We start from the raw sequence: 26,320 nt of genomic DNA, 5'->3' as shown, positions 1-26,320 counted from the left end.
TTTTCCATTCTATGGAGATGGGAGGATGATGGTGGTGGTTTGGTGTAGTTGTGGTTTGGTTTGGGGTTGGTTCGTTCTCAGTCTCCCTCCCACTCCCCTCCACCAGCCTCTGGGTTTCCCTCCACTGGAGGGAAACCAGTGTTACCGGTTAGTTTTTTACCTATCATTTCAGCAAGATTTTGTGCATGTATGAGCAGCTATGGACATTTATAAATCGTACTTGTGTAGCTGTAACTCCTTATTATAAAAGAGTGGCATATTGTACACACTGTCCTGTCCATTACTTTCTTCATTTAATGATACATACTGGAAATGATTATGAATCACTACATACCGAGGGTCCTCATTCTTTTTTTTTTTTATAAAAATTTTTTTAACATTTATTTACTATTGAGGGACAGAGAGACACAGAGCATGAGCAGGGAAGGGAAGGGGCAGAGAGAGGGGGAGAATCTGAAGCAGGCTCCAGGCTCTGAGCTGTCAGCACAGAGCCCCACGTGGGGCTCAAACTCACAAACTGCGAGATCATGACCTGAGCTGAAGTTGGATGCTTAACCGACTGAGCCACCCAGGCACCCTCGTCGTCATTCTTTAAAAAAAATTTTTTAATGTTTATTTATTTTTGAGGGAGAGAGAGACAGAGTGTGAGCAGGGGAGGGGCGGAGAGAGAGGGAGACACATAATCCGAAGCAGGCTCCAGGGTCTGAGCTGTCAGTACAGAGCCCGATACAGGGCTGGAACCCCCAAACCATGAGATCATGACCTGAGCCTAAGTTGGATACTTAACTGACTGAACCACCCAGGCGCCCCCTTGTTCTTATTAATAGTTACAGACAGTATTTGTATTTTATGACTGTTCACTAAATTGTAATCAATCTTTCGTTTTTATAAATAGTATAATTAATAGCCTTTTTCATACATCATTTTATTTGTATCTGTAGAATAAATTAGGAGAAGTGGAATTGATAGGTCAAGAGGAATATTCTGATATTATTTTATTCTGTATTGCCAAATTGTCATCCACAGATGTTGTATTGATTTTCCCTGCTGCTTACGACGTGTGAGGGGAACTGTGTCATCACACCCTAAACACTGGCTAAACCAGTGTTGAATCACCTTATTGGATCTTTACCAATCTGATCATTTTAAAATGGTGAAGGTGATTAAGAGGTTCAAACTTCTAGTTACAAAATAAATCACGGGGATGAAAAGTACAGCATAGGGAATACAGTCAATAGCATTCCAATAACATAATGTGGTGCCAGATGGTAACCACACCCGTCATAGTGAGCTCTGCGTAATGTACAGAATCATGGAGTCACTCTGTTGTACACATGAAACTAATAAAATGTTGTATGTCAACTATACTTCAATAATAAAAATGTTTTCATAAATAAATGAAATAAAAATGGTATTTCAGCATAGTTTGAAACTACATTTCCGCACTGCTGAAATGGAGCATTTTCTGTGAACATCTATTCATATCCCTTCCCCATTTTTTTTTCTAAGAGTTTCTGTCTTTTTCTTATTAATTTGTAGAAGTTCTTTATGCATTAGGAAGATAAGGCCTTAGCCTGTCCTATGGGTTGCAAATACTTTTCTCCAGTTTGTTATTTGTATTTTAAAGTTACTTACAAATAAATAAAGCCCTCTTGGTGGAGTCCTCCCTATATAATTATGTACTATCATTTCTTATTCTCATTAATTCTTTATTGTCTTGAATTTTATATGGTCTGACTTATATAATGTTGCTACTCTAGCTTCCTTCGGTTAATAATGGACCACTATATCTTTTCCGTCCTTGTATTTACAACCTTTGCAACCACTTTTTTCACTCAGCTTCTTGTCATCAGCATACAACTGGGTTTTGTATTGCTTTATTTCATCCAATCTGCTAGTCTGAATAGATTAGTTTACCTGCTTGTGATTATCGATAAATTTGGACTTATTTCAACCATATGTTACTGTGTTTTCTCTCATCTATATTAATTTCCTAAGGTTGCTAGAACAAATTGCTACAAAATGGGGTGAACTCAAAAAAACAGAAATTTTTTTGTCACAGTTCTAAAGGCCAGAAGTCTGAAATCCAGGTGTCGGCAGGGCTGAGTTCCCTCCTGAAGCTCTGGAGGAGAGTCTGTCCCTTGCCTCATCCAGCCTCTGTGGCTATCGGCATTCCTCGGCTGGCAGGTGCATCACTCCGATCTCTGCCTCTGTCTTCATATGACCAGCATTCCACTCCCTACATTTAATTTGGATTTAGGGCCCACCCAGATAACTGATGATCTCATCTAGGGATCCTTAGCTTCATTTCATGTGCAAAGACTTTTTTTCCAAATGAGGTCACATTCACAAGTTCCAGGGATTAGGATGTGAACATATTTTTAAGGGGCTCAACCCACTGTACACCATCTTTATTCCTTATTCTTCTATTATTCCCCCTCTTTCTTTGACTGTCAGATTGATAAAGGTTTATCTTTTTACCTCTAGTTGTTCAGAAAGTATTAAATATTTACATTAATTTCGGTAAGTATCCTTAAATTTTAACATGCATATAGTGATAAAATTTTTTTACCTTTTTTTTGAGTGAGAGAGAAAGAGCCCCTGTGCACACTCACATGAGAAAGAGAGAGAAAAGAGAGAGAGAAAGAGAGAGGGGGTGGGCAGGGGGGGGAGAGAGAGAGAGAATCTTAAGCAGGCTCCAAGTCCAACCTGGCCCTTGACTCGGGGCTCATTGCCACGACTCTGGGATCATGACCCTGGGTTCATGACCTGCGCCGAAATCGAGAGTCAGATGCTCAACTGACTGAGCCACTGAGGTGCCCCTTTTTTTAAACTATTTTTTTAGTCATAAAATTTTCTAATAAATTCTGTGGTTTTTTGGTATTTCCATTCTTTCACAGAAAAGATCCCCCAAATTAGCATACTTTTATTTCCCACTGAATAAACCTGAACCCAGTCTTTTTTGTTATTTTTTAAATGTTTATTTTTTATTTATTTTTGAGAGAGCGAGAGGAGGAGAGAGGCAGAGAGAGGGAGAGAGAGAATCCCACACAGGCTCTGTGCTGTCAGCTCAGAGCCCAATATGGGGCTCAAACTCATGAACTGTTAGATCGTGACCTGAGCTGAAATCAAGAGTCCGATGCTTAACTGAGCCACCCAGGCACCCCTTTTTTTTGTTATTTTGCCTAGAAATAGTGTCCAAAATTTTCAATATCCAATTAATAAACTTTGAGCACCCATCTGCAATATTTACTTCTTCATTCATTTTATTTATAAATTATAGACACACGTCACTTTCCAATGTATTATGTAAATTGTAAAATATATGTGAAAAGATAAAAATAGATAAATATAAAGATGAAAAATTCTGTTATTTTCTTTCTGAGCACAAAAAGATTACCTTGCTAGCCCTCTGGGACACATGCACCCTATTTTGGATACTACTTGTATGGAGATTCTTTTCACTTTTAGAATAACACACCAAATATGTTAAGAAATTTACTGTCAATTTAGAATTACATTTATGAAAGTGTTTTACAAAACTCAATAATTCCATTGCTTCTTGTTTCCTACATCTTCCCTCTTAGTTTACTTTCATTTAGTAAGTTAGGCCTCCAGTTGTCCAGTAGATGTATTTTGAGTCTTTTAGTCTATTTTTGTCTTCTTTTCTTTCTTTTCTTTTTGCCTCTCTATGCTACAGCATCTTCTTTAAAAAAATTTTTCTTAATCTTTATTTTAAGTAAGCTCCATGCCCAATGGGGGTTTGAACTCATGACCCTGAGATCAAGAGTTGCATGCTCTAGGGGCACCTGGGTGGCTCAGGGGGTTAAGCGTCCAACTTCGGCTCAGGTCATGATCTTGCAGCTCATGAGTTCGAGCCCCACTTCAGGCTCTGTGCTGATAGCTCAGAGCCTTGAGACTGCTTCAGGTTCTGTGTATCCCTCTCTCTGCTCCTCCCTTGATTGTTCTCTGTCTCTCTGTCTCTCAAAAAATAAACAGACATTTTAAAAAATTAAAAAAATAAAATAAAATAAAATTGCATGCTCTATCAGCTGAGCCAGCCAGGAGCCCCTCTGTGCTACAACATTTCCCATAGTGTCTTCCAATCCACTTATTCTCCTTTGACTTTTAATTTGCAACTATTATTTCTTTTTTCTAATTCTACTTTCAATATAGTAGTATAACGAAATGATTAAGCACAATGGAATCAGACAGCTGCTCTGTTTTGAATCCTTGCTCCACCCATAAAGCCCTGTGAGGACTTGGGCAAGTCATTTCACTGCCATTTCCTCATCTGTGTATGATAACAACACTTTTCCCACTCCATGGGCTTATTGTGCTAATTGAATGAGATTTGATAGCTTAGTATGTTTAGAGTCTGGATTTGTGCCTGGTACTTATGATGTGCTCCTTAAAATTTATTTCCATTTCTAATTTTGCTGAATTGAAGTCAGAGACTGTCGTTGACTCGCTCTCTGGCAGAAAATTTGTCTGGAGCTTGACATCGTAAAACATTCTGTGCGTACATTCTTGAACCTTTGTTTTGTAGAGTGAAGAGCCACAAACAAAGCCAGGACCAGCTCTCCCTCTGAGGACTAAAAAAACTGGACAAATTATTTTTAATGTATTTTAAAGTTTCAGAAAGCCATCAAAAACTACTGGGCTCAAATCCTAGGGATCAATAGGAGAGTGGGTAAATAAAGCATGGAGTGTATACATAAAATGGAAAATTATACAGTGCTAAAATGGAGCAACTAGATCCATACGTATCAGCATGGATAAATTCAAAACCATTAAGTGAAAAGTACAAGATGCAAAATATCATATGGGGTCTGATACTGATTATGCAAAACACCACACATATTCTATGCATTTTCTGTGAGCACAAATAGTTGAATAAAAAAATTTTTTTTAAGTCTGGAAGGAAAAACTGAGTTTATGAGTGTGATCAACTTGGGTATGAGGGAGAGGGGTTGGAGGGTAGGAGGGTGGTCAAAGTGGCTTTAGTGTGGCTGGATAAGCACAATGTGGTAAATGGGTACAGTGGAATATCATCCAGCCTAAAAAGGAAGGAAATTCTGACATTGGCCACAACAAGGATGAACCTTAAGGACATCATGCTAAGTGAAATAAGCCAGTCACAAAAAGACAAACACTGTATGATTCCACTAATATGAGGTACTTAGAGGAGTCAACTTCATAAAGACAAAGTAGAATGGTGGTTGCCAGGGCTAGAGTAGGGAGTATGGGAGCTATTTAACGGGTATAGTGTTTGAGTTTTACAAGATGAAAGGAGTTCTGGAGGGTGCCTGGGTGGCTCAGTGGGTTAAGCATTGGACTTTGGCTTACATCATGATCAGATCCTCTGTCCTCTTCTCTCTCTACCCACCCCTCTTGTGCACTCACTCTCTCTCTCAAAAATAAAGAAACATTTTAAAAATTTTTTAAAAACCTAAGAAAAAAAGGGACTTTAGTGGTATTTATAATGTCTTAGCTTTTAAAAAAACTAAAAAAAAAATTTACAACACTAAAATGAAAATAGAATAAGACAAATAATTATGTTACACTTAGTTAATCTGTAAAGCAGAAAAGAGGGGTGTGCCTGGGTGGCTCAGTTGGTTGAGTGTCCAACTTCATCTCAGGTCATGATCTCGCAGTATATGGGTTCAAGCTCTGCGTTGGGCTCTGTGCTGACAGCTCAGAGCCTGGAGCCTGCTTCAGATTCTGTGTCTCCCTCTCTCTCCCCTTCACACTCTGTATTTCTCAAAAATAAATAATAAAAACATTAAAAAAGCAGAAGCAGAAAAGAGGGATGACAAACTGAGCCTTGGGGGGTGAGTCAGGCTCTCCACGGCCACTGTCTACCACTAGGATACCTCCGGGGCCACAGGGAGATTCATCATGTGCTGAAGTCTGATGGTTAATAACAGCTCCTGGAGTGCCTGGATGTCCCAGTTGGTTAAGTGTCAGACTCTTGATTTCGGCTCAGGTCCTGATCTCACGGTTGTGAGATCGAGCCCTGTGTTGAGCTCTGCACTGACAGCATGGAGCCTGCTTGGGATTCTCTCTCTCTCCATCTCTCTCTGCCCCTTCTCCACTCACTCTCTCTCAAAAATAAGTAAATAAACACTTTTAAAGAGTGCTACACTTATGGGGGCTTGTTGTGGTCCTTCTTTTGTGTGTATCCAATTAATGGATGTGGCTTTAGGTGTGTTATCTCAATTAATTCTCATGGCAGCCTTTTGAATTATGTACTGTTGTTATTCTCATTTGACAGATAAAAAATCTAAAGCTCAGTGAGGGTAAATGATTTGCCAAAGTGACAAAACAAGTGAGCAGTGGAGCTATGATTTGTATCCAGGCAGATCTGACCTCAGAGCTCAGACCCTTAACCATGCTGCTGTGAAGTGTGTTTTCTAGCAGACAAAAGTAAAATGTCCACACACATATCACGGTGGTAAGGTGTAATCCAAAGCAATAGCTATGTTAAGAGCATGTGGAATATTTTGTTCATTAACATAACTGTGTCTTTACAACCAAAAAGATAAAACTTGCAGATGACTGCCCTCTGAGATTTAAACCAGTGAAAAGAAATCTTTAATGGATGAGAGTATCTATCTAAAGAATTCACCTTAAGGAACAGATCAAAGTCGGAAGAGACAAGTCAATGCCAAACTTCAATCAAGATGTCTAGAGTGAAGTCACATGAAGGCATAATTGATGAGAGCGATTTGGATTTTAAAATGTTTATATTCTTTGATGTGGTGATTCTACTTTTTGGAATCTATACTAGGGGCATAATGCCACATAACTAAAGAGTTTTATCCATAAATATATTCAGCAGAAAATGAATTTTAATAGTAAAAATGAAAATCAATCTAAGTATCCAACACTAGTGAAATAGCGAAAAGGAATCCCATACAATGGAAATTGTGAGACATACACACACACACACACACACACACACAGAATTTGTGATTGTTTACTAATTTTATATGTACAAAGACAAATTGCATGAGGAAATCCAGTCACTGTGCTATATAGAGACAGGGTTACCTTCCTGCTACAAATACAAAGAGATACTGAATAGTGTATAACGTTATTAGTTGAGGAATAAAATAAAGGAAATAATAAAAGGAAATTTTATTATAAAATAATAAGAAATTCTCAAGTCCCAGAAAAAAATAAGGAACGCAAAGCGAGTGTGGTAAGAAAGATGAAGAAACTAGGGCAGTCAGTGGAGTATAGACCTGGAGATAGACCCTTAGGGTCTACGGCCTGGGGTTTTAATATTCACATGGGGATGGAGATGAAGTCTCAGGTCCATGAAAGGTAGGGAACTTGTCTTGTCTGGATTGATTCCCTCTAAAACATAGGCTAAAGCAAAGATGAAAGAGCTAGAGCCTTACTTGGTGTTATTCGTCAAGGTTCTCCCGAGAACAACCAGTAGAATGTATATTTGTATAGGAAGTGACTTATTTTAAGGAACTGGCTCATGCAGGGTTTCTGAGTGGCTCAGTGAGTTGGGCGTCTGACTCTTGATTTCAGCTTGGGTCATGATTCCAAGCTCTGCATCAGGCTCCTTGCTGAGCATGTAGACTACTTGAGATTCTCTCTCTCTTCCTGTGTCCCTCTCCCCTGCTCACACTCTCTCTCTCTAAAATAAACTAACTGGGGCTCCAGGGTGACTCAGTCAGTTGAGCGACCAACTTCGGCTCAGGTAATGATCTCACGGTTTGTGAGTTTGAGCCCCGCGTCGGGCTCTGTGCTGACATCTCAGAGCCTGGAGCCTGCTTCTGATTCTGTGTCTCCCTCTCTCTCTCTGCCCCTCCCCCACTCATACTCTGTCTCTCTCTGTCTCAGAAATAAATAAACATTAAAAAAATTAAAAAATAAAAAATAAAATAACTAACTAAATACATAAATACATAAGTAAATAAAAAGGAATTGGCTCATGCAATTGTGGGGCTAACAAGTCCAAAATCTGCAGGGTGGGCCAGCAGGCTGGAGGCCAGGGACATCTTGATACTACATTTGACATTCGAAAGCTATCTGCTATAGAATTTTCTTTTGCTTAGAGGAAGTCATCTTTTTGTCCTCATCAGGCCTGTAGTTGTTTAGACAAAACCCACCCACATATGGGGAATGATGTGCTTTACCCAAAGTCCACTCGGTCAAATGTTCATTTCATCCAAAAATCACCCTCACAGAAACATTCAGAAAAATGTGTGACCACATATCTGGGCACCATGGCCCAGACAAATTGACACATAAAATTAACCATTCCACTTGGGAAGTACAAGGAAGGCAGCAAAGATGAGGAAAGGGGAAGTGAAGCAAAAAAGACATGAGGAAGTGTGAAATGGTACGTTGTCATTCTGGCTGACACTTCATGAGAAGCCTCCAAGATCACAGCAGGTTACTCAGCAAGCGTGTCTGGTTGGCAGATGGTTCTGCTCCAAACAGGCTGCAGAGAGAAATGGCACTTTGGAATAGGCCATGGGAGGGAGGAGGACGGGGAATTTATCTGCCAATCTCTCATCTCCTGTTTTCCATTAGTAGACTCACTCCACAGGAAGTTAACTTCCCAGCACTTCCACGGGTTGCCAAGTGGCCTTTTCTGTAGCAAGAATCAATGTGGCATTTCACCTAAGTCTAGAAGTTGTGGGAGAAGCCAGAAACTCTGGGTTCATAGATGTTTGGCCTACCTGTATGATGGAGGTCAAGGTGAAGGACTTAGTGTTCGCAGAGAGAGTGATGATCAACCTCTGGTAGTGTCAACAGAGTCATGGAGGCTATTAGTGCTGAGGAAATCTAAGGACGAACATAGATTTGCATCAGATACAACCCACTTCTCCTACCACTACAATCTACTCATTCTCCATTGTATTGACTCCTATTCTATATTATTGTAGGGATTTCATTTCTCGTGAGTACAAGATATCCTATTCCTTGCCCTAGAGGGAGGTCTGGGTCTGAATCAGAGTCCCTCAAAGTGGTTCCTAGTTGCAAACTCCTGGAAAAATTCAGAAACAAGAGTCCTTGTTATTGTAAGCTGGTCCCTGGTCGTATCTGATTTTCATCATCTCTCTCTTCCACACCCATTCTAAATTTCCCTCCTCCCCTGACAGCATTTAGGCTGGTGCAAGTTGATTGAGACCTTTTGGCCCTTTATTTTCCCTGCCTTTGGTGGGTTGTGGTATCTGCATTCCCATGATTATTACAGGACATAGAAGTACTAAGAGACACCCAAATAAAGGCCCTGAGTTCTGGAAATTCTCTTTACTATCCCCTTGTGTAGCAGTAACCCTAGTTCCTCATGCTAATCAGGATTGATTACCCAACCAGTGCAATAAGTCTTCCTTTGCTTCCTGGTTCACTGTGGCCAGATAGAAAACTGGCCAGATGATATCTACCACTCCTAATTTGGGGGACCCTGTTCTCTACCAAAGGTCACATTCTAGTCACATGACTTCACACAGCTACATCCTCTGGGTTCTAGTAACTGTTTCATGTCTGCCCCTTTATTGTTGGCAGAATAATGGCTCCCAAGGATGTCCCCATCCTAATTCCCAGAACCTGTGACTATGTTAGGTTATATGGCAAGGGGAGAATTAAGTTTGAAGATGGAATTAAGGTTGTCAACCACCTGACTTTCAAATAAGGGGAATTATTCTGAATTATCCAGTTTGGCCCTATGTAATCACAAGGGTCCTTTAAATGTGGAGGAAGGACTCATAAGAGTCAGAAGTGGAGAGATGGCATCATTAGAAACACTTGACCAGCCACTGCTGGTTTTGAAGTTGGAAGGGGGCTATGAACCAAAGAATACAGATAGCTTCTAGAAGAAGCTGCTACAAAAGGCAAGGAAACTACCCTTCCCTAGAATCTCCAGAAAGAAACATGGCCCTAGAGTTTGATCCAGTGAGACCCATTTTAGACTTCTGACCCTCTAGAACTGTAAAAGAATAAATTTGTGCTGTTTCCAGCTACCAGATTTGTGGTAATTTGTTACAGCACTGATGGGAAATCAATATACCCCTTCAGACTTACAGGAGACAATGGTTTCCACCATCACAGGCCCCAGGGCACTGCACCATCCTACTTGATTTCTTAAACCCCACCATACCTTTGAAGGGAGTTTAATAAAAGGAGTATTTACAATTACCCAGTTTGAGTTGTTACTCATTTCCTGCTAAGGCTCTAAACTGATACAGAGCCCAAAGCATCATTTCGGGATATAAGTGTCCTCAGCCACGGGGAGGGAGAATAGACTTGTCTAAAGAATTCAAGAGGCAGCTAATTAAAGTTCTTGCCGAGGTGTCCTAAAGCACCAGTGAAGAGCGCAGTCGTAGGTGACCAATGAATCTAAATGCAGACTCATTCACCTCTCTCCTCCAACTCTCCCCATCTCCCTTCCTGCTGTCCCCAGAACAGAACCTGCACTAGAAACTGGGAGTTCTGGTTTATAATCTGATCTTTGCCATTGAGTGTCTTTGGGCAGAGCAGCTAATTTCTCTGGGTCGTGATTGCTTCTTGTGTTGAAGAGCACTACCCCCTCAGCAAGCTGTTCTGTCTCAGCAAGGCACTATTAGTCTGTAAAATCTAATACTACCCTAAACATTCAAGCCTTCCCTCATGTGATCCACAGGACTTCAGGTTTCTTTGCCAAGGTCCTCTGGGTTGCGTTCAACTCAAACTCCCATGAAGAGCTCAGGAACCCTTACACAGCAGGCTCCTGCCTCCCTCTCTGATCTAACCTAACCTCCGGCCACATACCACACGCCTCACTCCCCACACCTCAGTCTCAGGGGCCTTCCTTCAATTCCCAAATCCTGCCAAGCCCTTGACTTTGCTCTTCCTTCTGTCTGGAACACTCTTCTCACCAGGGCTGGCTCTTTCTCATCATTTAGATCTCCGTTCCCACATCACCTCCTCAGAGACATTTCCTTGACCATCCCATGTCATGTTGTCTCCACTTCCTGATACTTCTATGACATTGCCCTGTTGAGAAATAATGGCTGAGGGTTTCCAGAATTAACAGAATACACCAAACATTAAGGAACATAATTAAAGACAATCCTCACCTTGGCTGGAGACATCAGAGTTTTATCACAAAACATCAAAGAAAAAGAACAACTTGAAAGAACTTCAGAAGTATTACTTCAGCAGAAAAGAAAATGAGCCAGAAAGGAAGAATGGGCTGTGAGAAGCAGTAGTGGCCAAGAGTGATAAAACATGTTGGCAAATCTAATCCTTGATTGATGGTAAATCATAACTATTGAGAGGTTAAAAGCATAGGGGTATTAAAATACCAGAGGCCTACAATAAGGAATTTAGAAAGAAAAAATTGCAGAGGGAAAATAAGGTATTCTATGTCTTTAGTTGAGGAGCAGGATCCCCCCTTTAATGAACTTTTGACTTATATAGAAAAATAGAATTAAGTATGGATGTTAAAAAAAAAAAAAGTTTCAGGGTGCCTGGGTGGCTCAGTTGGTTAAGTGTTTGACTTCGGCTCAGGTCATGATCTCACGATTCTTGAGTTTGAGCCCTGCATGGGGTCTGTGCTGACAGCTCAGAGCCTGGAGCCTGCTTCGGATTCTGTGTCTCCCCCTCTCTGTCTGCCCCTCCCCTGCTTGTGCTCTGTCTCTCTGTCTCTTAAAAATAAATAAAAACAATTAAAAAAATTTCACCGAGTCCCAAAAATAGATGTAGAAATACCATGTAGTACTTATAACCAATGAAAGAACCAAAGAAACTTCATTAATCCAACAAAAGGCAAGATAGGAGAAAAGAAATGGGAAGGAAAACCTTGGTAAAGGAGAAATATGTCCAAATACATACAACAGGAATTGCAAAAAAAAAAAAAAAAATGTGCAAACTAAACATTTTTTTACAAAAATGGGGTGCCTCAGGTCGACTTTTTTTAATCCAAATAAATACTGTTTGAAAAAGCACACCATTTATTCTTTTGGCTTCACTGTGACCTCTCTGGGAATGGCCCCTGTGGAAACTACACATTGGCCAGCACCTGCAGCAACAGTTAATGGCAGTAAGCCCAATGCTAGTGGAGGTCAGGACAGGAAATGAGAATGACCCACAAAGTGGGTGCAACAGTTCAGATTGCTCTTTCTTCATAGTAACTTGAAAGGTATTGCTGAGAAGGGACAATTGATAATGGTTTGTAAAGAAAGTGAAAAACACTGGTGAAAATCATGGGAGCTTTGTCTGGATACGAACCTCCTCTCGAGTTTTAAGAGCAACTTAGCAAGTTATTTCTCTTCCACAGGCCTGTTTCTTCACCTATAGAATAAAAAGAGCAATGCTGTCTCTCCAAGTTTGGGGGCTGGCTAAACTAGATTCCAGAGTCTGGACATGGCGAGCCTTTGGTAACTAAGACAAAGACCCGTCATCACACAGTACTGCCCCTCTCCACAGGCAGTACCATCTCAGCCCATGGCCTACTTCTCACTTCTCATTTTTACCCCCAGGGAAATGAATTTGCACAAACCAAAACTGTAAGAAATTGATATGCAAACACAAATGTAATTTCTTTTTTTTAAGTTAGTATAAGTGCCAAGCAGACAGTTTCTCTCTAGACTCAAAAATAAACTTTCTTTGGGGTGCCTGGCTGGCTTCGTCAATAGAGTGTGTGACTCTTGATCTGAGGGATGTAGGTTCAAGCCCCATGTAGGGTATAGAGATTACTTAAGAATAAAATCTTTATGGGGCGCCTGGGTGGCTTGGTCGGTTAAGCGTCCGACTTCGGCTCAGGTCATGATCTCGCGGTCCGTGAGTTCGAGCCCCGCGTCGGGCTCTGTGCTGACAGCTCGGAGCCTGGAGCCTGTTTCAGATTCTGTGTCTCCCTCTCTCTCTGACCCTCCCCCGTTCATGCTCTGTCTCTCCCTGTCTCAAAAATAAATAAACGTTTAAAAATTAAAAAAAAAAAAAGAATAAAATCTTTAAGGGGCGCCTGGGTGGCTCAGTCTGTTAGGCGGCTGACTCTGGCTCAGGTCATGATCTTGCGGTCCGTGAGTTCTAGCCCCGCGTCAGGCTCTGTGCTGACAGCTTAGAGCCTGGAGCCTGCTTCATATTCTGTGTCTCCCTCTCTCTGACCCTCCCCTGTTCATGCTCTGTCTCTCCCTGTCTCAAAAATAAATAAACGTTAAAAAAAAATTTTTTTTAAAGAATAAAATCTTTAAAACAAAGAAAAAAAGAAAGTTTCCTTTCTATTACCCCTTTCTTCTCCTGATGTCGCAGGGCCACTGAATTCATAGATTCCTTGAAGGTACTCTGTAGGGAGTATCGTGTGTACTCTGTGCCTTTGCTTTTGGTGCCTTCTCTTCTCATCCACTGAAGCCTTCCTGTGTTAGGATTCACTTCTGTGACAGGAAGATAGACACCCTCTGCCCCAACTAGAATGCCACTCCCCTCCTTGCTTTGTCTCATTTCTCACACTGATCACTGCAGATAAGGCTCCTTATCCCAGGGTACTTCAGGGTTGGGAGGGAGCAGTTAGGAATACCCTGATTTGAGGCTAATCTCTGCTAGGATTCAGTCATGTTTGCATGTTGGGCCCCCAAGGGCCTTCTTTTTTAAAAAAAATTTTTTTACATTTATTTACTTATTTTTGAGAGACAGAGAGAGACAGAGCACAAGTGGTGGATGGGCAGAGAGAGAAGGAGACACAGAATCCGAAGCAGGCTCCTGGCTCCAAGGTGTCAGCACAGAACCCAACGCGGGGCCTGAACTCACAAACTGTGAGATCATGACCTAAGCCGAAGTCAGATGCTCAACCGACTGAGCCCCCCAGGCACAATCCCCCCCCCCCCCGCCCCCAGGGCCTTCTTTTATAAGAGATTCGATGGTAAGGGCACAAGAGAGCACGGGGCACTATGACAGGAGATTAGAAGCACAGAACAGGATCTGCCTGGAAAATGTATCCTCTGGCCCAGACTCACCACAGAGAGTGATGGTGCTGTTTTCACTATGATCTCTGAGAGACACAGACTTTACTTAGTATTGGTACGCGGTGACCAAGTGCCACACTCAAAACCTTGTAGGAATTTCCCCCCACCATGGAATACGACTCTGTGGGGAATGGATCCATGTGTCACAACTTACACTGACAGCTCTGAGGACACGCAGGATGATGTCAGTAGGCAAGGTGACCAGCCTCCAAGATGGCTCCAGTGGTCCCTGCCTCCTGGTATTCACATTCTTGTCTCCTCCCACGTGCACCATGGTTGATCCATGTGACCAATAGCAGGAGCATGGCATGTCACTTCTGGGGCTAGGTCATAAGAGATATCATGCCTTCTCCCTTGTTCCCTCAGATCTCTTGCTCAGGGGAAAACTGGCTGCCATATTTTGAACAGTCCTATGGAGAAGACTACTTGGTGAGAAATGGAGGTCTCCAAATAAGCTGAGAGAAACTGAGGTTCAGCCATGTAAGTGAGCCCTCTTAGAAGTGGATCCTCCAGCCTCAGTCAAGCCTTCAGATGACTACTGTCCTGGCCAACATCTTGATTGCAACCTCATGGGAGATCCTGAGCCAGAAACACCCAAATAAACCAGTCCTGGATTCCTCATTCTCAGAAACTGTTTGAGATAATAAATGTTTGTTGTTTTAAGCCACTGTAGCAATAGATAATAAAATAACGTTCTCTAGCACAATTACAAATAAATGGAGTTTAATGTCATAAACCCTACTATGTAAATATGGACAAATCTCTAAACACATGTGATGGAAAGTAAAAGATTAATTATACTAAGATATATTCAATATCATGGGTGGGGAGGGAACATTGTGGTGGGGGAAGTTATCTTATCCAAGAGATATATTGGGAGGGTTTATATGATTTCTTTGGGGAACGCTGATACTTTCTCACTCCCCCATCTCCAGGGAGAGGACAGGAAGCTACTTTCCAACATAAACCACAAATACTGAGAAGGGGCTCTCAGGGCACACTGAAAGCTTGGTGTGTGTTCTCTGCAGTTGAAGATGGGGGTGGTCCTTGACACCCGCCTAACTCAGGCATGGGGAAGCTGAAGCTGTGGCATGTGGGACAGGACACGGAGCCTACATTTTGTTGGAGAGTTGAGGCCTTTCTATGCAACAAGTGTTTGCCACTCAGCAGAGGGAAACCCAGGCTGGAGACACTTTATACTCTCCTCCAAGAAGACCGTGGGGAGAGTGAATAGTGTCTGTTTGCTGGTGTGCTGTGGACCACAAGAACAGGGCTGGAGCAACATGGGTGCAGCAACCAGAGGAACGGAAGCTAGAGGAAGAGGGGGAAGAAGCAAAGGAGAAGGACAAGAAGTCTTACCTTTGGATAAAGGGTGAAATGCTGATTATTATCTTGGTTGGACATTTTGTTAAGTTTTTTTGTTACAAGGGTTTCTGAGCATGTGGGAAGGTGTCTGTCATTAGATTTAATGATAGTTAATGTTTGTGTATCTGCTCCATCTTTTTTTTCCAAAGGTTTTTTGGGGTAAATTGCAGAACATCTGTCATTTCACATTCCTGGGGACTCCACACCGTCTTTTCAGAGAACAGGAACATTTTCTTTTTTTTAATTTTTTTTTAATGTTTATTCATTTTTTGATAGAGACAGAGCATGAGTGGGGGAGGGGCAGACAGAGAGGGAGACACAGAATCCGAAGCAGGCTCCAGGCTTGGAACTGACAGCACAGAGCCTGACACAGGGCTCAAACTCTCAGACTGTGAGATCATGACCTGAGCTGAAATCGGACGCGGAACCAACTGAGCCACCAGGCATCCCCAGGAACATTTTCTTGTATGCTCCAGCAACACCGTCGCCCACAGTGGGATTAATGGCGATTTTTTTGGAGTCCCCTGATGCCCAAGACATATATGGTTTTCTTAACTGTCTCCAAGATGTCTTCTTTAAAAAATACAGTTGAGGGGCGCCTGGGTGGCTCAGTCGGTTGAGCGTCCGACTTTGGCTCAGGTCATGATTTCACGGTCCGTGAGTTCGAGCCCCGCGTCGGGCTCTGTGCTGACAGCTCAGAGCCTGGAGCCCGTTTCAGATTCTGTGTCTCCCTCTCTCTCTGCCCCTCCCCTGTTCATGCTCTGTGTCTCTCTGTCTCAAAAATAAATAAACATTAAAAAAAATTTTTTTAAATACAGTTGAAGCGGGGGGTGGGGGGGAGGGTGTGCGCCTGGGTGGCTCAGTTGGTTGAGTGTCCAACGTCGGCTCAGGTCATGATCTCATGGTTCCTGGGTTCAAGCCCCATGTCGGGCTCTGTGCTGACAGCTCAGAGCCTGGAGCCCGTTTCAGATTCTGTGTCTCCCTCTCTCTCTGCCCCTCTCCTGTTCATGCTCTGTCTCTCTCTGTCTCAAAAATAAATAAACATTAAAAAAAATTTTTTTTAATACAGTTGAAGCAGGGGGTGGGGGGGAGGGTGTGCGCCTGGGTGGCTCAGTTGGTTGAGCGTCCAACGTCGGTTCAGGTCATGATCTCATGGTTCCTGGGTTCAAGCCCCATGTCGGGCTCTGTGACAACAGCTCGGAGCCTGGAGCCTGCTTTGGATTCTGTGTCTCCCTCTCTCTCTGTGCCCCTTCCCCACTCGTGCTCTGTCTCTCTCAAAAATAATATAAAAACATTTTTTAAAATTTAAAAATAAATAAATACAAAATACAGTTGATGGGGGCACCTGGGTGGCTCAGTCAGTTAAGCATCCAACTTCAGCTCAGGTCATGATCTCACGGTTTGTTAGTTCAAGCCCTGAGTCGGGCTCTGTGCTGACAGCTCGGACCCTGGAGCCTGCTTTGTATTCTGTCTCGGTCTCCCTCTGCCCCTTCCCCACTGGCGCACTCGCTCTCTCCCTCTCTCCCTCTCTCTCTCTCTCTCTCTCAAATATAAACATTTTTTAAAACATTTTAATAAAAATAAAAATACAGTTGATGTGTTTTGTGCCTAGGAAGATAAACTGGAAACTTTTAACTTTTAAATTGAGGCTGTTATTTATAACTTAAATTGACACAAGACTGTTCCCGAAGAGTGAGCAGCACTCCATTCAGGAATGGAGAAATTTTATCCCTGTTGAATCATTCTGAAAGAAATGACAGAAACACAGGGGAAATGTAGATTTTCATAATCCCCCCCCCCAAAGAGGAATTTATACTTTGTGAAGGTGACAGACACTGCTGGAGAGATGCTCTAATAAGTTTACCCATGTCTTCATAACCCAGATGTTTAAACACTGCACAGGAATGTCATCCGTTGCTGATGCACGTGTAAATTTGTACCAAGTCAATGCAGGGCATGTGGCAGTGTCTATCAAAATTTTAAAAGCATACACTCTTTGATCCAGCCATCTCTTCCCCAGAAATTTATTCTGTACATATCCTGGCCATGTGAAATGAGTAAGTAAAAGGATATGCCTTGCAGCACTGTTTGTAATAGCAGAAGATTGGAAACAATCATAAAAGTCCATCAGTGAGGGATTCGTTTTCTATATATATGAACATATATATGCAGTTTATTATATATTATATACATATAAATGTTACACATACTATATATGTGATCGAGTATTCCACAGCAGAAGTACTACAGAATGCTCTAGGCCAGCAGAAGAATGAGGCTATAGGCACAGGCAGACTGCTAAGTGGAAAACAATGAAATGTGTAACAAGGTGCTGAGCGCGTGTGTGGGTATCATCCCACCGCTTGCTCTCCTCACTCACCCCCTCTCTCCTGTCTGAGAGTGACCTCTGTAAACGACATCAACAGACTGTCTTGTTCTCTGGCTCATGTTGGGTTCAGCCCTTGCAGTACAGCAGCAGGAGGGCAGACAGAGGGAGGAGAGGAGGAGTGGGCATATGCCCCTGGCCTCCTCCCTGTGACGCCCTGCTGGCTGTGCTGCTCACAGGAGTCACTGTGCTGTCTCCCTCCACTGTTGCTGGCCCTGGGTTATTGCACTATCTCTTGTGCTTTTCCTGTGGCTGGCCCACGCTTTTGTAAACAGTCCATTCGTTATGTTTGACTCAAATGACTCACTTTATGTGGGCCATCTGTTTTCTGTCAGGACTCTGATACGGTATATTAGCACTGAGGTAAAAATATAATAATAAATAATAATAATAATAAGGGCGCCTGGGTGGCTCAGTCGGTTAAGTGTTGGATTTTGGCTCAGATCATGATGTTATGGTTTGTGGGTTCAAGCCCCACATGGGGCTCTGTGCTGACAGCTCAGAGCCTGGAGCCTGCTTCGGATTCCATCTCCCTCTCTCTGTGTCTCTACCCCGCTTGTGCTCTGTCTCTCAAAAATGAAGAAACATTTTAAAAAATTTTAGATAATAATAATAATAATAAAAGTGTATGTCTGTTGAGGAGGGGGACACATGCACTTAATGTGTGCTTAGTGTTTCTAGGAAACTGCACAAGAAGCTGCTCACAGTGGTTGCTTCTAGGAAGGAAGCGGTGGCTGGGGGTGGAGAGCAGCAGGAAGGAATATCTAGTTTTACTGTTAGCCTTTTTGTTCCTTTTGAATTATGTACTTTATGCATGTATTGCTTATTCAAAAATCATTTCTTTGAATTTTTATTTTGCTCCCGCCCTTCCTCAAAAATAATTTTTAATTGAATTTTTTAGAAAATAATGAAAAATAGAGACCGCAGAGGGACTCCGTGCCAGAAGGCTTCCCAGACAGCTGTCCCTGCAGCACCCAAATCCCTCCTTCCCCGGGCACGGCCACCTTCCCTGGCAGATACACCAAACTGCCAATTGAACAAAACCGTAACTGGCAAGCTTCTCCCACTATATACTACAGACATGAGATGCAATATTTTGAAAGAAATCTGGCACATTAACTCTTAGACCATTTCCTGATACTCACAGGCGGGTAAGGGATTCATGCTAAAGGCCACAACTTCACTACCGCCATCAGCAGGCCACACGTCCCTCCCCCACAGGGAGCGGGATAGAGTCTGCTGTGCTTTTCATCTAGGCCCACTTTTTAATCCCTCTCTGACATCCTTGCCACTGCGGAGTCCAAACCGGCCTCGGCCTGGTTGAGTCTCAGCTACACTCAGCGGAGTCTGGCTAGGAGACCACACAGGGAGGGTCCTGTCTTCCTCCTCCCGCTCCTCAACCATGGCCAACCCATTACTTAGCAATGTCTCTATTTTTGTCATGCTCATTATACTGCAGTGCTCTTCATTTTCATCTCATTATTGTTGGCGGGGTCATCTGGAGGCTTCGTTGCCCAGGAGACAGTGGGGGAGCTGCGCACTCAGCTGTCTTCCGTAGGCGTGGCTCATCCATCATCTGGCAATACACTCTCAGGTCTCTCTCTTCTTGTTGTAGGGTCACCACCAGAGCCCATCGGTTGTTCTGGCTCTTCCTATTCCCAGAAGTGTGATCCTTCCCTTCTTAAGCAGAGAGGGAGAAACATATCTATATTTTATAGACAGATACATAATTGACAGAGAAAACAGAGCATCCACACGATTCCCGTGTGTAAATCTTTTGGAGGAGAAAAATGTCTCTGGGCACTGACTGCACTATTAGAAGCGTGTGGGATAGAAACACTCCTGCCCTAAAGAACACAGGTCACTGGGTTACTTCCCCAGCCTACGTGAGATGGGGGCTGTGGCTACAAAAGAAGTCCCCAAAGCACATTTGCATAAAGGCCCCCAGTACTTTTGCCCTAGATTCCACTACAGCAACATGAAACAGGTTAGGGTCTCAAGGAGATGACCATAGGCAAAAGGGGAACAAGGTACTGCTTTTGAGAGGAACTGATGCCCTTTGCCTCTATCCCCAACACTGAGGTTCTGCCCCTCCCTCCACACCCTCTGCACTCTAATGGCAGGGACAGAGCGCCCCGAGCCCCAAGCCTTCCCACCTGTGCCTTTTTTCATGTGAGGTCTGTCTGCTGGAGCTGTTCCTTCTCGTCCTGTGAAATCAGATCTCAGGTGTTACTTCTTTAGTGAACACTTCCTGGACTCCTAGCCTATATCCCTCTGGCATTGTTAGACATGCTTTCCTCTGAAGTCCTATAGCACTTTGTTCCTGGATGGTTATTGTTGGTTGTCCACTGTCCAACTCCCGTTGCTTTTGTATTGGCAGATTTTGCTGGGTGCTGATGCACAGCACATAACTTAGTTGAATGCACTGAACCTGGAGTGATAATTAGAGATGATTATGTGAACCACCTCACGACTGATGGTTTGCTTTGGGCCAGGCACTGTGCTGAGAACTTGACAGGCACTATCCCCCTTAATCCTGACCATAGCCCAAGAGGTAGGTGCCATTACTCCCCTCCTGCAGAGGAGGAGACTGGAAAAGGGTAAATGATTCACTCAAGGCCATGTGCATATTCCTTTCTATAGAGTTGCTTTCACTATACATGCAGTAGCATACTCTACATACTGTCCTACACCTTGCTTTTCTTCCCTTTAATTTATTTCCTGGAGATTGTTCCATTATCACTAGTTACAGACCTATAACCATTCTTCTTAACAGATTTAGAGTATTCCATAAATGGATCTACTCTACCTTATTTAATCATCCCCTGTTGGTGGGCATTTAGGTGGTTTCCTGTCTTTTGCTATTATGCATGGGGCTGAAAAGTGTATCCTTGCCCACAAATCTCAACATAAGTTATATTACATTCCATGCAAATCCTTGGTCCTTCTGGAATTTTGGTTACAAATGAGGTAGAAATTCAGTAAAAATGTTGGCCACTATACTCTACGATGGCCAAATATCTTACCCGGCACATAGTTGGTGCTTATAAACATTACTAGTGACAGTGGTGATGGTGACGACCAACAGCATTCACTGTGGCACACCATCAGGTGTGTTTATGAGCATGCAGTCAGTCTACCGCATTAAGGGTGGCTCCCTGGATGTCTTAACTCTCAGTGTCTAAGTCCTAAAAGTCACGCATCTGAATGACGTTCTGACCTAGGGAGGAGAGAAAGATATCACATGATTACGGTCATGGGATGAACCAAATGGGGATGACCCAGGATGGAGGAGCTTCTGAAGGCAAACTGTGGGTGATGTATGTGAGGCGTTCCCTGTGGGCTGGTTCGGAAGACATGCCATTAGTGGATGCAGGCTAATTGGGTTGGCCTTGGGCTGGAGGGAATGGAGGCATGTTCTAGTGTTAGGCAGGGTAATGTCCGAGGAGGCAAGGCCAGCCGGGGTCAGACCAGAGCTCTGAATGCAGAACCAACCTTTGGTTATATAAGAATATAAAGAGCCTATGGTATACAGTTGGAAGCTTCTGTCCATGTCTGGTAGAGAGCAGATAGAGGATGCCACAGAGAGAAATGTGAGCTGGGAACCTAGTCAAGTTTAAGGATCATCTGAAGAAGATGCCCTCTTATCCAGATGGGTTGAAGTGTAAGCCCTACTAGCTGGAGATCCCTGGGAGATGAGGAGAAATAGTTCTGGGGTGGGATGGCCAATCCCCAAGTAATGGGTGTGCATAGCAGAAGAGGGAAAAAGCTTCTCCTTAGTGCTGGAGTTGCTGGGAACAAGTAAATCTCTTGCTGGGCAGGGGTGGGGGCATCTACAGGGAATAACTGAACAGTAAGTCATGTTTCCAAGCTCTGCATAAGGACTTGGGAATAAGACGTCATAATAACAGCTAATATCTACCATAACCATGCCAGGCATTAATTCATTTGATTCCCCTCACAGCCCTGCAAATTTATCCCCATTTTATACAAGAGAAAACTGACTCACAGAGAGGTTAACCCTCCAGAATTGAAGTCACGTAACTTGCATCTATTATCAAAATTTGATCATCCATTTAACCCTAGGGGATGCTTTTACAGATCACCTTCTGTGCACTAAGATGTGGTCTTCATGAGGATAACCCCCAGCAGGATGATGGCCATGTATGGGACTTTCCTAAACCCGTCTAGGAATGGGCAGATCTCAGTACCATGCTGCTCCACCGTGGCCCTCCAGAGTGAGGGCTGGACTGCAGTAGAGATATAAGCCGCTTCTCTGAATACCCAACCATGGAATAGTGGGAGTAAGAGCACTGACCTAGGAGTCAGGAAGCTCAGGGCTGAGGCAGACGGAATGGAAAGACAGCTGAGAAGGAAGGAAGGAGATGGGCTCTGCAAAGTAACCAGCTATGGGCTGAACACAGAGGTCACTGGATCCCCCTATGTCGGGCAGGTTCCAGCAGGAGTCAGGCAAACACTGGGGACAAATGTGGAGGGTGTGGCAGGTGTCCGGCTTCATACTACAAACAAACCTCCCCCATTGGAGAAGCTGGGATGTCCCAACATGGGAATGGGATTTGCTTCATTTCAACTCGACAGCAAGCCCTTTGCCTCCACCAGCTTGGGAGGGGTGGCGTGATTTCTGCAGAAAAGCACTGCTTTTGCTGTGGGTCATCTCCTAAGAATGTACTACTTTGTCCTCCCCAGCCCTTCTCCCCACCCGGGGCTAGACAGATCTGCCCTTCTCTGGCTTTGACATGTCTCCAGGCACGAATCTGCTGGCCTGGCCTGGACAAGCAAAACATGCAGTCAGAAAAAGAATGAAGCTGACTGCCTTTGGCAGCACAAGACCTCAGTGCTGCCAGCCCCGGGCCCATCCACCATGCCCATCCCTCCCTCCCTGCTCACTGAGAAGAAGGAGGTCAAAAATCAAGCTGTCCTGGGGTGCCTGGGTGGCTCAGTCAGTTAAGCGTCCAACTTCGGCTCAGGTCGTGATCTCACGGTTCGTGAGTTCAAGCCCCACTTCAGGCTCTATGCTGACAGCTTGGAGCCCAGAGTCTGCTTCATATTCTGTGTCTCCCTCTCTCTCTGCCCCTCTCCTACCCATGTTCTGTCTCTCTGTCTCTCTCTCTCTCTCTCTCTCAAAAATAAATAAACATTAAAAAAAATAGAGCTGTCCACCTTTCATCAGCTGCACCTGTGACAATCATAATGTCCCAGGCCCTCTGTCCTTGCTCTGGTCTGCGAGGTGCTTTAGAGCTGTCCTTCCAACCCCCACAGGTTGTCATGGTGTCTGCTGCTCAGACTCCTCACTGGACAGAGCAGCAGACTGTCTCCATGGCAATGAAAAGAATCTGTGGAGGAAGGACGTTGGCCTTGGAAATGAACTCACAAGAACCCTCCCGGGAAATTAGCTCTTCCTGAGAGGTCAGGAGAGATGCCCCTCGTGGAGACAAAGTTCTTTAGCCGTTCCAGCAGCCTTGGGAAGCTCAGGTTTCCAACAGCGATGCCACCATCTCTGTCTACCCTCCAGCCATGGAGGAAGCCCAACCCAGATCCCTGGCTGAACCCATAAAAACTGCTGCTCTGGACAGCATGGTTGGTGTGGAGAATGCCTGACCCGGTTGTGCCGCACAGCCAGCTTCCCTGCCCGCTCTGCTTCTTCTCGAAGTCTCTCTCCCATCTGACAGGACCCTGGGCCCACTCCTCCTTGCTAAGGTGTGAGCAGATACAGATGAAACAGTGCCTCCCCTGCCCCCAGATGCTTGTGTGTTATCATAGGATCTTCCATAATAAGAACAACAGATCTCAACTAGCCCACTGCAGTCCTTGGGAGACATTTCTGCCCTGCATGTGTGCCTTTCTATCCTGCTTTTCACACCACGAATCTCAGCTTTGGCATGGTTCCCACAGGGAGGGCACTAGGGTTCTCTGAAACTCCTAATCCCTTTATTTTTTTTTAAGTTTTTAAATGTTTTTATTTATTTTTGAGAGGGAGAGAAACAGAGTACAAGCAGAGGAAGGGCAGAGAGAGAGGGAGCCACAGAATCCATAGAAGGGTCCAGGCTCTGAGCTGTTAACACAGAGTCTGACACAGGGCTCGAACTCGTGAACTGTGAGATCATGACCTGAGCCGAAGTTGGACACTTAACCAACTGAGCCACCCAGGCACCCTGCTCCTAATCCCTTTCTAACCCGACACCTGCACAACTGGAATCAGGCTGGGCTGGGTTAGAAGATATGGCCTTTTCTACCTCAGCCTCCCAGGCAGGAATCTGTCTCCCCCACCTACCTCAGGTACCCAGTGACCCCTTCCCTCTCCCCATCAATCCTTGTTCTCACAGAGGAATCACAAATGCATTCACACTTGAATGTGAGCAATGACAGATAAAAGCAGATTCTCTCAGGGAGGTCAGAAGTTAAATTGTAAGGAATGAGCTCCTAAGTGGACTTTCAGCCACCGGTTCAAAGGACAAGTGCCATAAGAGTAGAGTTTGGACTTTGCTCTTAGAAAAAGAAAGAAGTGATGTGGATCTTCTTTCTTCCAAAGCGTTTCTTTGCACTTGCTGACTCCCTTGGACAATAAAGGGTCTGTTTTGCTTTAACTTCTAGTTCTTAAGCCAAGGAGTGTGATTTCATAAAATTCTGCTACACTAAAGCTAGGTGTGGTGTCACCACAGAGGACTTTATGTTCACTGCCTGATATCACTGCTTCCTCGTTAGCAACCCAAGAGCACAGCCTCATAGCCACCACCACACCTACAGAGCAGCCTGCAGGGGGGAAGGCATCCCACCCTTCCTCCCCTCCCCTCCTCTGCTCAGTAATCCTGGGTTCCTTCTGGGACTTCTCACTTCCTGAAAACAAATCAGAAAGGACTTCATCAAGTACACTTCAGTTCAGGTACCAGCTGTGCCACTTATTTCGCTACGTGACTGTCTTTACTTGAATCCTTCCAAAAGCAAAGCTTAAGTAAATCCTTTGTGATGTGGTCATGGGGCACAGAAGTGAGGGGGCGGGAAGAGAGACAGGGCAGCCTCTGGGCCATGGGAATGGACTCCACACAGACTCACTGAGAAAGTAGGATGCCTTCCTGTTCCTCCTCCCACAGGGTTCCCCACTGGCCGAGGCTGCCCCTGCCCCTGGCAGTCACCCCCCCACCCCCGACATGCAGGACTCCCTGTGTACTCCCCTGGGCAGAAAAGCAGATGAGTCATGGTAGGTGTTGTGGGGCGAGTACTGTCCATCTATGCTGTGGCTGACATCTGAGGTGGACTGAGGGGATGTGGCCACACTTTGGCACGTTACTGAATTTTTCTAGAATCTCAGGTTCTCCACAGGTAAAATGGGGCTAAGATCTGCCCTGCCTCACAGAGTTGTTACTATCTTTAAAAGAGAGAATTCTTGAGAAGCACTTAGCACTGTTCTTGATCCAGAATAAGGCTCAGTAAGTGGCAGCTACTACTCTTCCTGTGACTGGGGACCGTGGGGGTCACCTATGTTGCACTAAGGGCCTGGGGGTCTGTTTCCCACCCCACCCCCTCTCTTTGGCAGGACCCAGATTGGGCAGGACTGGAAGTCATTTGGGAGATGAATCCCGAGGAAGCAGCCTGAGTTCTGGGTCTAGAAAACTCTTAAGAGTTTTTCCTTCCTTTCCCAAAGGGAAGACAAACTTTTTCTGGAGTGCAAGAGGCAGAAAGGGTTGTAGCTCCAGAGTGGCTGGAGAGGAAAATCTTGCTTTTTCTAGAAGGAACCATTTCCTTATATGGTTTGCCTCTGCCATTTCCAGGAATTTAGGGTCTAAGAAGGAGTTCCCAGAAGCAGGAAGAGCTAGACACACCAGATTCACCCTCCAGAAGAGGAATTCATTCATTCACAATCCAGTCAACTATTCAACAAACCTGCATTGAAAAGTTTCTAGGTGCTGAGCTTTCTGCTAGAGGCTGGGGCTTCAGAGATACAAGACCATCTCTGGGCAACTGAAGAAGAAAACAGAACACACTGACAACGATGCCCACGCACTGCAGTAAGTGCCACAGGAGCGGCTGCCCTTGGAGGATGGGTTCTGACAAAGGCAGCAGTGTGTGTGGAGACCTCAAGCAAGAGAGAGCACAGCCCATGGGGAACTGTGAATCCTTCCACCAGCAAGAGTAAAGCTCCCGAGGGCAAGTGATGGTTTAAAAAACAGAGTGATGGGCTCCTGGGTGGCTCAGTCAGTTAGGCGGCTGATTTTTTTGTTTCATATTTATTTATTTTTGAAAGAGAGAGACAGATCATGAGCAGGGGAGGGGCAGAGAGAGAGGGAGACACAGAATCTGAAGCAGGCTCCAGGCTCTGAGCTGTCAGCACAGAGCCCGACGCTGGACTCGAACTCATGGACCATGAGGTCATGACCAGAGCCAAAGTTGGATGCTCAACCGACTGAGCCACCCAGGCACCCCAAGTGTCTGACTCTTGATTTTGGCTCAGGTCATGATCTCACAGTTCGTGAGTTCGAGCCTCGCAGGGGGCTCTCACTGTCAGCACAGAGCCTGCCTGGGATTCTGTCTCTGCCCCTCTCTCTGCTCCTCCCTCACTTGTGTGCTCTCTCTCCCTCTCTCA

The 26,320-nt window shown here is 44.4% G+C and overlaps 2 long non-coding RNA genes across 6 annotated transcripts in view; one reads left to right on the top strand and one right to left on the bottom strand.

Annotated features, from left to right (window-relative positions):
* LOC128772995 (uncharacterized) overlaps positions 1–13,420 on the bottom strand; it is a 52,919-nt gene extending 39,499 nt beyond the window's left edge. The window contains exon 1 of the long non-coding RNA XR_008417160.1: positions 13,237–13,420. This is a non-coding gene — a long non-coding RNA (uncharacterized LOC128772995). The remainder of the gene's footprint in view (positions 1–13,236) is intronic.
* LOC109255004 (uncharacterized) overlaps positions 1–25,743 on the top strand; it is a 198,748-nt gene extending 173,005 nt beyond the window's left edge. For 3 of the 5 annotated variants that reach the window (XR_008417154.1, XR_008417155.1, XR_008417153.1), the window contains one exon: positions 14,337–14,676. This is a non-coding gene — a long non-coding RNA (uncharacterized LOC109255004). Of the gene's footprint in view, positions 1–12,289; positions 12,390–14,336; positions 14,677–25,508 lie in introns of those variants that run through there. The other 2 variants (XR_008417156.1, XR_008417157.1) reach the window with 2 other exon arrangements.
* Positions 25,744–26,320: the final 577 nt, after the last annotated feature.

This window comes from Panthera pardus, unplaced genomic scaffold, assembly GCF_024362965.1.
Source record: "Panthera pardus isolate Hobbes unplaced genomic scaffold, ASM2436296v1 HiC_scaffold_24, whole genome shotgun sequence".
Lineage (NCBI taxonomy): Eukaryota > Metazoa > Chordata > Mammalia > Carnivora > Felidae > Panthera > Panthera pardus.
Note: the sequence above shows the minus strand (reverse complement) of the source record. Positions and strands in the feature narration are given on the sequence as shown.